Source organism: Odontesthes bonariensis, chromosome 14 (assembly GCF_027942865.1).
Source record: "Odontesthes bonariensis isolate fOdoBon6 chromosome 14, fOdoBon6.hap1, whole genome shotgun sequence".
Lineage (NCBI taxonomy): Eukaryota > Metazoa > Chordata > Actinopteri > Atheriniformes > Atherinopsidae > Odontesthes > Odontesthes bonariensis.
The window spans coordinates 28546657-28560227 of record NC_134519.1 but is presented as its reverse complement, the minus strand read 5'-3'; the positions used below and the strand labels follow the sequence as shown (position 1 = coordinate 28560227).

Sequence of the window (13571 nt, the reverse complement as noted above, 5' to 3'; positions counted from 1 at the left end):
TGTTCATGCTAGCACCGTGCTGATGAGCTTTTTCAGCAAGATGCCGAAGAAGCCTGTCTGCTCTTGGAGCACAAGTGGCCTGTGTGACCATGCGTTTTGACCCCAGCTTCCGAACAAGCTGAGATGTGTGAAATAACAATTTACCTCACTCTATTGATATGCAATATTCCTCAGGAAATAATAAAAACTGGAAAAACGAGAGGAAAAAGAAGATGCTCACTCAGTTGGCTCAGCTCTGTTTGCACATGTGTGGAAGTGTGTGGAAGTGAAATGGTAATTCTTAGTTTAATTTAATTTTACTCTATGAAAACAGTTCCATCCATCCATTTTCAATACCCGCTTAATCCAATTTAGGGTCGCAGGGGGCCTGGAGCCTATCCCGGCTGTCATTGGGCGAGAGGCGGGGTGCACCCTGGACAGGTTGCCTGTCCATCACACGCTCAGACTCACACCGAAGGACAATTTAGAGACAGCAATTAACCTAACATGCATGTTTTTGGACAGTGGGAGGAAACCGTGGTACCTGGAGAGAACCCACGCATACACGGGGAGAAGATGCAAACTCCACACAGAAAGGTCCCGGCTGGGATTTGACCGGTGCTAACCACCACACGGCCGCGCAGCCCAAAGACAGAGTTATGAATATAACATTCCTCAAAGATCCCCCTTAACAAAAGAAAGGTTGCCTGCAGAGTGAAAGCGGGCGTGTTTCAATCACAAGAACTGATTTTTTTTTCCCGAATCACTTGATGGGATAACTTCACTGCACGGGAACTGGTTCTTAACGGAAAATAGGGCTATGAAGAAGGAGAAGCTTTTCTATTATGTATAGCGTCTTTTGAAAACTTCCTAACAAATAAATCGAATTGGATTTTATTGATTTGACTGAATTGAATAAAGATCTGTTTTTTTTGTGGTGGTTAAGGCAGTGTTGTACAAATTCTGAACAGTTATACTGATATATGCTCCACCAAATACAGCCGAATTCTCAATAAAACTGCTCTCTTTCACGTTTTTTTTTTATTCTGTTGTCAGATGGCAAAACCACCCTAAAACTGAGAATGAATGGAAAGACCTTGTAGAAATATACAGTATATACATATACAGTACATATATATATGTATGTATATCTACATAAATATAAGAACAGATTCCTGCAGTCAAACTTAAGCTTAAAATAGGGACAGAACAGATTTTCATCTTAATATTGCCAGTTGGTAGAGGAAGAGTATCAAGGTCAGAGCCAATCAAAGGGAGAGAAGGCAAAAATATTACCTCTGACTGGCTCTACCCCACATTCTCTTCTACAACAATGTGTGTGCTTTTGAAACTGCAACATCTAGGCTACTTTCCGAGAGTGAAAAAATGCTAGCACCTGGTGAAATTAAAACAGATGCTATCTACAGATATCTATACTGATGATGAGGAGAATAAATGATAGCTTTTTCTTTAGGATCAATGCCATGTTTCCAATTCCACACATTCAGACCCAGTCCTGAAAGCTCCAGCCTGGAATTTACACCATCAGGCAGGTAACCATAAAACCATCCATCTCTCCTGTCCCCCTCACAAGACGGCTAACCAAAAACAAAATGGTCAAAATATGTGCATTTCGTAAAGACTGGTCAGCTTATTTTCTGTAGCCTATGTGCGGGAAAATGGCCAATGGCACTGCATCTACTGCAAAGCATGACTGGTAAAAGTGTTAACATTCAGAAATGAAACACTGAAAGAAAAAAATCTGTCATCATCTGTCATGATGTGGGTTTGATTGTGTGATGATTTAATTTTGCTCATGTGTTAACTCCATGTCTGGGTACAGAGACATGTGGAGAAAGCCTGAGTTACTATCTCTGGCAGCACATATGGAACAGAGGATACAGGGGAGGCTTCTTCTGTAGCAAAGATTTATGATCAGTTAGGTAATCACAGGGACATCTCACTGCTCGATATAAGTCAGTAAGTTTTTGACATGAACTACTGGACAAGAACTGATTAAGAATTGACAATTGTATTAAAGCGTCCCGGTTGAAGTCTCATGGTGTCTTCATCTCTCTTTTTTTAAAAAAAGAGGCATCCGAAAATCTTCTCTTCTCACAAACAAAGTGCTCTCCCTCCCCGCAGCATTACAGCACGAGTGAGTAGTAAATCGAAGCAGTGAGAAGTCCGAGATGATGATCAAATTCAACGTTGCTTACAAATTGGCCAATGGAGAAATGCATTCTACAAAATGTAAATCACATCCTCTTGAAAAAGAGCATAAACCCCAACAAGAGTTAGGACATTTACCTGTAGTTTTACTCCTGTTTACAAATAATTTGCATAACTGTCAATGTGTATGGGATATTACATTATATGACACAAATGCTTACCATTAAAATGTCTCGTTGTAACACTAAAATCCCTGGAATAATTTGGGTGCATTTAAGTCAATCTGGAGCCCTGCGGTACACAGCATCATTAAGCTAAAATGAAAAGTCATTTAATGGGCTACTTGTTCAACAAACAGTATTTAGCAACAATTTTGACATTCTCATTACAACTCATTTAATTCCTTTTATTTCGATAAAATTCCAAATCTGTTAATAATCCAAACTTTGAACACATTTATTCTGTTAAAATGAATGGGTATCGAGTGGAATAAAATTGAAACTAGAGTTCCTAAAATGTGGGTCATTTTTTTACATTCCTTAATATTTTCTTTAGAAATTTTGGCTCTTCTATAAACTTTAACATGTCTTATTCATAGAGAGTCAGGGTCTCAAGTGAAAGCAGGGTTAGGACCGAGTAATGCACAAGGGCAACAGTGGTTTACAGACTACTCTATCACTAAAAGGAAAAATCAATTTCATGTCATAAAAAGGCCTCGGTTTGAGTAAAAATTGTTCCTCGTACTGATAATTATGCTCTTTCTCAGGCCCACTGAAGTGTTTGGTCTCGGTTCATGAACTTGTTTCAGTCATGTCGCTGATTCTACTACACTCTCTGACACGCTCCTCTCCAGCGTAAAGCAGCAGGCGCCCCACTTATAAACATGTTAGTCAGCTTTGCCAAGTAATAAGGAATCTGATTAATATCTAAACAAAATATTGAGGGCTGTTTTCACAAATTTACGTGCAGCCTTATAATTCCAGCTTGAGCTGACAACCGTGGGCGCTGCATGGGCTTACAGACCATCTGGAGCCAAGACGCACTTAAACACACACAAAGGCACCAGCAGAGAAACTGTACACTCATGGCACTCATGGCACATACTTGCTCCAATAAATTTCACATGAACATTCATGAATAGTTCATTTAATTGCATGCGGAGTGAAAATGGTGTACTTCCTTGGGAATGGCTGCTGTGGATAGCTAAAGAACTGTATTTATACCCGACGACTCAGTCACTGATTTTCAAAACAGCATAAAAATAAAAGTCTTTTGGTTATTGCTTCCGATCAAAGAACACAAAAATGTAATGTTAAAAGTATCCTTGTGGTATTTCAGAGGCACTCTCCCTAGCCAACATTCTATTTTTCATGTTTTCATGACCTGGAAGAGCTGTGCATGCCAAACATCCCTGCTGAACTTCTGCACAGATAAGCTGTTTTTCGAAGCTGACAAACAGCCCCGTATCTCTAAACTGGGAAGCAACAAGAAAGATGTGCTGCAGAGAGTATAAATGTCTGACCTGAAGTATAAATGTTTGGCAGAGTAAACCAATGCAATAAATCTGTGTTTCGGTGTTGCACCTGTAATGACAAGCAGGCCTGGAAGGAGTTATGATGTATCCAAGATTTCAATTTTTTTTAACAAAGTATGTGATCCTCACACCCCTGAGATTCAACCTCTTTTTTTCCCCCTCATTTATCTCATACTGTCAGGTACAGACTGAATGACACAAGTTTGCAGGTGCTCCTTTGAAAAGTGAACTGGGAGGATTTGAGCAAAAGAAAAAAAAAAAGTTGAACTTTATTTTTAACCAACATTTACATTTTTTATAATGGCTGTTTCAAGTGTATCGCTTGAACATTCAATCAATCATCATAGAGCTATGTCTTTTTGTCTAGTCATGCAGCTGCTTCACAGATAGTCCCACTCTTGCAAGGAAAACTCCCTTTTTGAAGTAGAAACTAAACAAGATCCTAAGATAAAAGAAGTTCTATGAACTTCAATCAGCCACAGTTTCTGTAGTGTGGACACAAGAAAAATCCATGACTGAAGTTAAGGCTTCCGCTTGGATATACGAATGAAGACTTCTCTTTCCGACTGAAATCATTAGGAATTAAGAAATAAATTCAAGTGCACAGTGAAGCTGGGTACACTCACAGCACAGTAGGGGTTTTGTTTCATAGCCAGATTTATTTATGCTATTGTCCAGTGGGAAGATGAGTCATCTTTCACGGTTTGTGGATACTATCTCCAAATGCTGCAACGGTTAACACAACTGCGTGGTGCTTCTTTGAGGGACAAAGTCCTTCAACGGTTTCAAGAAGTTGCCATTAGCATGAAAGCACTCTCATAATTTGTGGACACAATATGAATAGCAACCCAGCTGGCATTGATTAACAAACCGAGTATGAGCAAGCTGCAGTCCATGCCTTGTTGAAGATAACCTTTAAGTGTTTATATGTGTGTCTTCCCTCTCAGAAGATAAACCCAACTGTGAAATCAAAGTCTACAAAACACAGGAAGGGACAATGATGGGACTTTTTTTTTCATTATTTCTTTCTAATAGAATTAATCTTGGTCTTGGCCAAAGTGTCTCTGCCTGTCTGACTGGAGGGGATAAGGACTCCCTGCGGGCAGATACAGACACACAGAGAAATAGATGTCAAACTGAATGGCTTGTGACCAGATTGATCCAGTTTGCAGCTTCATCGGCCATAACTGGTGGTCTGCCACCCAGTTTCATGTGTATATACAGGGCTTTGCCAATCAAATTTACACACATTTGCTACGTGATGGTTCATGTCACACACATAGACACATCTGTAATAATGCAGGTACACACACTCACGAGCACATTATTCCTATGGAAGTTCACTTTGACCAAAACATCACTGAATTTTCCAGATTAGGTTGCGGGCTACAGTTGCTTCTCTGGCTTCATTACTGGTGTCTTTCCTCCTTGGCATTGCATTAACACACACCCGGATGCTCCAGAGCAGCTATGTGACAAAATTGCTTTCATAGAGGTGCTCACACTTACTGATGATCAGTTAATCAAGTCCAGCTGATCATCAGCACCTGGCAGCTACTTACCCTCTTAATTCCTGTGGAAGCAGTGAGGATGGACTTAGTTTTTCACACGTGGCTTCTGCATTTTGGTGTGGATTTTGTTCGATGAATATTGACACAGTATAATGTGTCATGTGTTGTTGTAAATCTGAGGTTCTATTTATGTAATTTCAAGACCTAGCAAGGACAAAATGATGTATGTCCTGATGCGTAAAAAAAACCCCATAGAATTCCAAGAGGGTTAAATTTACTTTTCGCGTGACTATATTTATCAGGAGCCATAATGGTACGGATGTTACCCCTGGTTTCCACCGGACGTAGTTCATCAGCTCTGACGTGGCTGCTAGCCTTAATCACCACCATTCTAAACGCTTGTGTTTCCACCTGAGGCTGCGTAGCGTGCTTCAGAACCACCAAGAGGCTCGGCACTTAATACAGGAGTTTTGGGAGTACAAGGTAGTGACAGCGAAGGGATGTTGTGTCCCACTTCTGAAATGCCCTCGGTGTGAACGGAATTACACATGAGACAGAACCATCTTTGCTATTTGGAAACAGCGGGTAACAAGTCGGTGCATGTGGTTGTATGGAGATGGGTTTTGAGACTGATGAACATGATGCTGCACCACACTTTGGGGGTTTGCACCTGGAATCAGTAAGCTGTGGCTTTGCAGCTGCTTTGCTTTCTATGAGGGTTTGAGGGTGAGCTAAGCTAACGCCGCCACTGCTGTCAAAGTAACAAACCAAATTGTCTCGCTGAATTTCGAGTGCAGATCTCACTCAGACCTGACGAATGACTTTACCCCCGTGTTCATCAATATTTTGTTCAAATTAAAATTGTAAATTGTTTCTTGAAGATGTTGACGCTTCAGACAAAAATTACAGCATTTGAGCGCTTTATCCAAAAATATATTGGCGAACGTGATTTTATGAAAGTTTGCCTTAAAATAGAAAAATATCTCTATGTATGCACCATGTCTTTATCTTTAGCTTACTCCACAAGAACAGAGGACTCATTATTGAGTCATACCCAGGGACTGCGAGGTGGGCAAAGATTAAATATGATGCTTATTTTAGACTTTTATTGGCCTCCATGCATCCAAATTGATGCGTTTAGCGGAAGCATCTGTGCTTCGCCAGCTAGTTTTAAAGCACAACGAATACGTACGTAAAATAGTTACCTGCTCATGTTTAGACACGAGATGTCTGATGTGGTTTCAGAGAATAAATTTGGTATGTTTCATGTAAAATGAAATGCAAGTGAAAAATTGTTTACACACTGTGACACGATCAACTCTTGTTTCAATCAACACACCTTCCGTTTGTGCTCATAGTTCTATAAAACTAGTTACAATTCAGACCCAGAAAACATAAATGCAGCACGGGAGATTGATGTCGGCTATGAAACTTAGATTAATGTCAGCGTGCACCTCCAAACTGCCTCAGCAGCACACAGCTCCATGTGTCTTCCATCACCAGTGCTGCTTTTTCCCAGCGAAATTATAATCACCCGAGCAGCAACACACAAACGCGCACATCTAAGGGCAGGGAATTAAGCGGTTCCGAGGCCGGCCTCATTTTTCCTCAGTCGATATGAAAGGGCTGTAAAACGGTCGTTTGACATGTCACGGGCTGATGGATTACCTTCATCAGACTGCAGGATCAAAGTAAAAAAAAGCATTTTAGATTTAGATCTTAATTTGGATCTTTTTTTCTATAACACTTGTTTGGCAGAGTTCACTTTGCTTTTATTCATTTACATAAACTGCAAACGTTTTTTAATATACTAACTGAATTAAAGAACAAGTAACTCTGAATACTAGTTTAGAATTTTATAAAACAACATTTTAACTTGGGCTGCACGGTGGTGTGGTGGTTGGCACTGTTGCCTCACAGCAACAAGGTTCCAGGTTCAACTCCCAGCTGGGGCCTTTCTGTGTGGAGTTTGCATGTTCTCCCCATGTATGTGTGGGTTCTCTCCATGTACTCTGGCTTCCTCCCACTATCCAAAAACATGCATGTTAGGTTAATTGGTGTTTCTAAAAAAATTGTCCATAGGTGTGAGTGTGTGTGGCCCTGTGATGGACTGGTGGCCTGTCCAGGGTGTATATCGCCTCCTGCCCAATGACTGCTGGGATAGGCTCCAGCGACCCGACGGATTCAGCGGGTATAGAAAATGGATGGATGTTTTAACTGTTTTATACCAATTTCAATACCAATTGGTTAGTTGAACCAGGTGAACCCAGTAGGTTGGTCAGACTACAAGCATGTCTTAAGCCCAATTCGCACGGGATAAGTATTACCTATGGATCACTGGTAATTCGCAACTACCCCCGCACCTCTGTAATTTTTTGTGGCGCATTCGGACGGGACAAGCAAAAGTCTGTAATTTACTGAAATCACAGACATCATGACCGGCTATTCCGTAATTGTCGTAACTTCCTGTTTTGCCCCGTTGTACCTGGTTGTACACATAGGTTGAACACAGGTGTGCGTTCAGACGGGACTTAAATTACCACAGGACGTGTGTGTTTCGCCGAAATACAGTAGGTAATTCGCGGCGGAATTATTACCCCACAAATCACGGACATGGCGCATTCGCACAGGACTAAGAACTCAGACATTCTCCTTAATTATTCCGAATTACGGGGGGTCCATGGGTAATACTTATCCCGTGCGAATTGGGCTTTAAAGACATAAAGACCTGGGTGACTCAGAACTGTCTGCTTCTAAACTCAGACAAAGCTGAAGTCGTTATCTTTGGACCTGAGCACTTCAGGGAGAAATTGTCTAGCTATACAATTACTCTAGATGGTATTTTCTGGGCTTCTCGTACTACAGTGCGGAACCTTGGAGTTATTTTTGATCAGAATTTATCATTTGACGCACATATAAATCAGTTTTCTAGGACTAACTTCTTTCACCTTCGTAATATTGTTAAAATCAGGAACATCTTGTCTCAGAGTGATGCAGAAAAACTGCTCCATGCATTTGTTACTTCTATATTGGACAAATGGAGCATCGCGTTAGTTCTGGCAGACCACGTAGTCAACGCGCCCTTTGCCTATTGGCTGACGCCGACCCAACCCTTATGGCCAGCTGCGCTCAATGGGTAATCAACTGATGCTCGCAATTGGATGCTAGCATTTGGGGCACTTCATTTAAACTTGGTTTGCTGTCACTGCTTTTTTTTGCTCTCTGCTTGCAGCTTCCACAGCAGCTCCCCGCGTAGGAGCAAAAAGTTTTGCTTCTGCTTACAAGACGTAACTCCGATTAGCATACGCGCCGATGCTAGTATTATTATTGTGCTGCTTACCCTGTCGTCCGGCATGGATCCCCGCTGCCGGCGGAGTCGGAGATTCGGCTGAGATTCGGCTGAGATGAGATGGACGCGTGGAGGACATTCAGCCGAGCCAAGACGCGACACCGGGCGAGCTGTCACAGCGCGCCGCAGTCAGAGTCAAGGTAGGCCGCGGCGGGCTCCTGTACGTGGCAGGGCTTGCCGCGGTTAGACACGCGGCTTATTTTACACCGATTCACATGATTTTGCGTGACTATTGGTCCGTGGATCCTCGCGGTGATGCTCTAAGGTGGAGCGCGCGCCTCTGGCGCACACGCTGTTGATCGGCATTGTCTGCATGGGTGCGGCGTCACCTGTCGTGTCGGGTGTGAGTGCTTGTGCCTGTGGATACAGTGGGAGGTGATGTGAGTCAGCGGATTAACAACTATTGCCTTTCCTCGGTCAATGTCGGAAACATTGTTTGGACTAGTTCCTCCTCTCAGTTGCTAGCTACAGCATTGCTCGTTTATCCACCAGCAAGCAAGTCTATTTTATTTTTATTTTTTTCCACTGTATTGAATGCAAGCTGCCAGGTAAAGTGAAGTGAGTGCTTTTATAATAAAATCAGAGATTCATTGACAAGTTTTCAGGGTTTCACTGTGAACTCAGTGGAGGGAGAATCAATTCTGTGCATGGAGAATGCAAAGTCAGAGCTGTTCGGCTGCTGAATGACCACGGTGTCATGAACTGAATCCCATGCTCAATGGATGAAGAATGGATGGATACTAAAGCATTTTGTGAATGAAGCCCAACTGTGGCTGTGGTCGAATTGATCTCATGTAGATCCACTGTGATTATTATTGCTCATGTATGTTCTGCTTGTATTAATTCGGCTCATCGTTGATAGGCCCTGAAAGGTTTTGATCCTGAAGAGAAGAACGTCAGGATGCTACCCTGTTTGCTATAGGAATGCACTTTGTCGTATAACAACCTCCAGAGACCTACAGTGAAACATCACTACTTAGCTGCATTTTTGCTTAACAAAAGCAGCAGTAAGAGGCGATTTAGCTAGGCTATCGTTAACTATGGAGCCTAAGTGTACTTGGCTGACTGAACTACCTTTGAATAATTATTCAACTGGTAAATGAGCTCTGGGAATTATAAATTTTTAAACAGTGGAGGTCTCTACAGACGCTCATATAGAGCGATTTTAAAGAGACTTGTCCAGTAAAACACAGCTATTGCCTCTAACAGGAATCCTTTATTTAACGCTCTATAACTGACAATAAGATAGCTAGTCTTATGCTCTATAAAGCAGTCCTCTAAGCTACAAATAACACCATATCATAAGGATACATACTGCTCTCCTGAGCACTGCTGTGTGAGCTGCGATGCTCATATACTAAGAGAATCATACGTACTGGCCAACGGCTTTGTGCTTCCCGTCCAAACAATCCCTGCCGTCCTCACTCGTTCTTTGGGGCCATTTAGGGGACAATTTCAGGCACAATGCGTCCAACAGTTTTGTGTTTAAAGGCTTGAGCATAAACACAAGATGGCACTTGAGATCAGTGATGCACTCGATGATTTAAAGGATCTGACATCTGTAGCAGTTCTACAGCATATGTTTGTGATGCTTTGTGGACAAGCGTCCGGCCACTTCGCGTAACACCAGCCTGATTGTGATTGGCTCTTGCGCAGCAAATGGCATGCTAATTTGCATGACATCAAAACATTTCAACCATCGTCCCCACGGTTGATGCCACAACTAAGCCTGATTTATACTCGGAAACAAGGTCGTCTGCGTGTGTGTCGCAGTTAACACAGACATGCCCCCCCCTACGCAGACATTCTGGTGCACCTCCTCAAAATTGTAACTCACCGCAGATATCGCCGCAGGGAGGAGAGAAGGAGGCCTCTGATTGGTCAACTCTACATCCGCTCTACACTATGCGTATTTCCGGGTTGCTAACCGTGACGATTCTTTCCCTCTCTGCCAGCTCCAGTAGTAGCAATATTTCTCTATTTCTAGATCGATCACCTGCATCTCAATCAAAGTGCGCATTCGTCCAGTCGCATTGTTGTTGAATGACCTCCGTAACCGTAACACCCACAATCCTAGCTTGTTCGTGATTGTCCCTCTTGCGTTGTGGCGTGGGATTAACATAGCGCAGACAGCGCTTCAAGGCAAAAAAAAAAAAAAAAAAAAAAAAAAAAAAACTGCGTCGTGTCTGCGACAAGCTCACTGCGACACACTGCTGCGAAGTATACACGAGCCTTTATCCCTTCAGGAGGAGCGTTGTCCTTTTTCCTTCTGTGAGAAGCAGCCTGTAAAAGCTGATTTCAGCTGTGAACTGATAAAAGAGCAATCTGTCCAGTAAGTACTGGTGCAAGATGAACCTCTGAGAAACATGTTGCAGGAAACACTGGAGGCTTCTCTTTCTTCCCTTTAGTTTCTTGCTTGCAAATACTGAGTGTCGCTCTGGGAATTTGTATACGACTTATGCATGTGATATGCTCGTGTTAGGAAGCACTTGCCTCTTCTCATTTTGTCATTTTGGAGGCTGCCGGTCTTCTTGGAAGTTTGAAATAAATGGCATCCTGTTTCTCTGCTTACTAAAGCCATTGTGATGCCCTGTTGATGCAAATTGCCATGCTACGTGTCATCTTGCCACAGCTAGATTTTCAGTATATTTTTACTTAAACTTGCTATAAGCTGATGTTCTCTTTCATAATATTTCGCTCGATGTCTCACTATGGGATGCACGCCCCCGCTGCAGACCTCAGAAGCATCAATCTCATTACGCCAATCCTGATTGGCTGGTGAAACGTGTCCGTCCGCACCAGGTAGTCCCACCTACCTTAAATACCTCCTGCGGACGGCACCACGTCATTCAAACACCTCTTCTCACTCGGAGCATATCTCGCGTCCTCTGGCTAGCTAGCTTAACTGTCCGCAGACGGATCTTACTCAGCTTCTGTCGCCGGGCGCTACCTAGCCTTGGATACATTTTGCTTCGTCGGTCACACCAGATCGAACTCAGTGCTTTCCTCGCCTCTCCACGGCTTGGCCAGCACTGTCCTCGGCGCCTCACCACGGCTGTTCGAGTCCCGAGCGTTAGCACACCAGCTATCCTCTCGGCTTCACAGTTAGCACACCAGTTAACTGCCTCAACTCCCTGCCTGCACACCAGCTCGCGAGGAATGGAGGACAAAACCCCTCACACCAGAGGGCACGGAGACTCCGGGGCCCGTCCCTGTCGCTGTGGGAACAAGATATCGAGTAAAGATCCACACCAGGTCTGCTCGAGCTGCCTGGGGCTGCAACACGCCCGGCTGGCTATCGACGTCCCCGGCTCGTGTCAACACTGTGCGGTGTTCACCATCAAGAGTCTCCGCAGACGGCTAGCCCGCCAAGCTAGCTTGTCTGGACATGACCCCTATCTCCCTTCCGACGGCGCCGCCGTCGAGGGTGGAGAGGAGAGAGGGGTTGTTGCGGTGGCGGTACCGGAGGCTAGCGCCAGCTGGGGCTCCCAGCTCGACCTAGCCGCGGATCCCCCGCAGGAGGAAGACGTCCTATTGTTGGACTATGGGGACGATGAAGATGCCGCCTCGGACCTCCTCATATCAGAGGATGAAGACGAGGAAGACATCTTCATCACTCCGGCCCGGGCTGCACAGCCCACGGCCTCCGTCGCCTCTCGGGATGGAGATGAGAGCAGCACACCAGCTTCTCCCCTCGCCAGCTCGGACATGCTCGACGTGTGCAAACGCGCTGCTGCCCGGCTTTGCATCCCCTGGCCTGCTGTCGTAGCTGAGACCTCCAGATCCCGCTACGAGGGGAAGAAATTGCCCTTGGCCAAGAGCGCGACGAAGCAACTTCTCCCCGTCTTCCCAGAGCTGCTGGATGAGGTGGCGCGCTCATGGAGAGACCGCCCATACAGCAGCAGGAGCCCGATTCCCGGGGCCTCGTCCCTCGACTGTGAGGCGATGGAGAGCCTGGGTCTGCTCCGCATGCCTCCGATGGAGCCACTCGTTGCAGCCCACCTTCACCCCCGGCTGTCAGCGGTGTCCTCCCGGAGCCCCAGTCTGCCGTCCAAGTCCGACCGTTTTCAGTCAGCCCTGACTGAAAAGGCTTACAAGGCGGTGGCGCTTTCGGCCAGAGCGCTCAATGTCCTCTCCCTGCTCACGGCTTACCAGGCTGAGTTGTGTGAGGATTTTGGGCAAACTCAGGACCCAGCTACGTGGGAGGAGATACCGGTCATCACCGACCTGTGTCTCCGTGTCCAACGCTGCGCGGTCCGGGCCACGAGAAAAGCGCTGGGGACGATGGTTCTGCAGGAACGAGCGAGGTGGCTCAACCTCGCCAACCTGTCAGACAGAGAGACGTCCTGGACATGCCCATTGTCCCGGAGGGGATTTTCGGCTCCGCGTTGGACTCGATGCAACGGCGGTGTGAAGCCAAAAAGAAGGAGGATGAAGCTCTCCGGCTCTGCCTCCCTCGAAAGTCCCCGGCTCCCTCTCCGACTGTGCAGCGTAAAAGCTTCACACAGGCCGCTTCCCAGGTTTCGCAGTTTAAAACGCCCAAACAGACGAAACCCCAGCTCGCCCCGGGCCCCCCGCCCGCTCGGGCCGGCTGGCCCAGGAAGCCCTTGGTCCCGGCTGCAGCTCCGCCGGCACAGCCCGTGCAAGCTGTCTTCAACCAGGCCAGGAAGAAGAAGAGAGCGGCCTGATCGCCCCTCTCTTCACCGGTGATGCAGCTGGATGTTCCCCGTTCACCAGCTCCACCTGTTCGGCTTTTGAGCGTGCTCCCGGAGGCCCACCACGCCCCCGTCTCCCGGCTGCCACGGACCGTGCCAGAGCAGACCGGGGGAGACGGACATTTGACGGCGGAGGGTTCAGCAGTTGCCCCTCTCTCATGTCCACAAGCACGCACAAGCACACACATTTCTGTAAAGAAAATAAAATGTGTCCCGCTGCAGCATCCAGGCCGAAGGCCGAGGGCTCAGCTAACAAAAGCCAAACAAAATATCAAAATAAGCAGCGTGGTGGTGACGCCCGCTGTCCCCCC

General features: G+C 45.5%; 1 protein-coding gene across 1 annotated transcript in view; it reads right to left on the bottom strand.

Moving 5' to 3' along the window:
- Nucleotides 1-13571, bottom strand: part of gpr158b (G protein-coupled receptor 158b) — a 91937-nt gene that overhangs the window by 45221 nt on the left and 33145 nt on the right. The window lies entirely within an intron of this gene.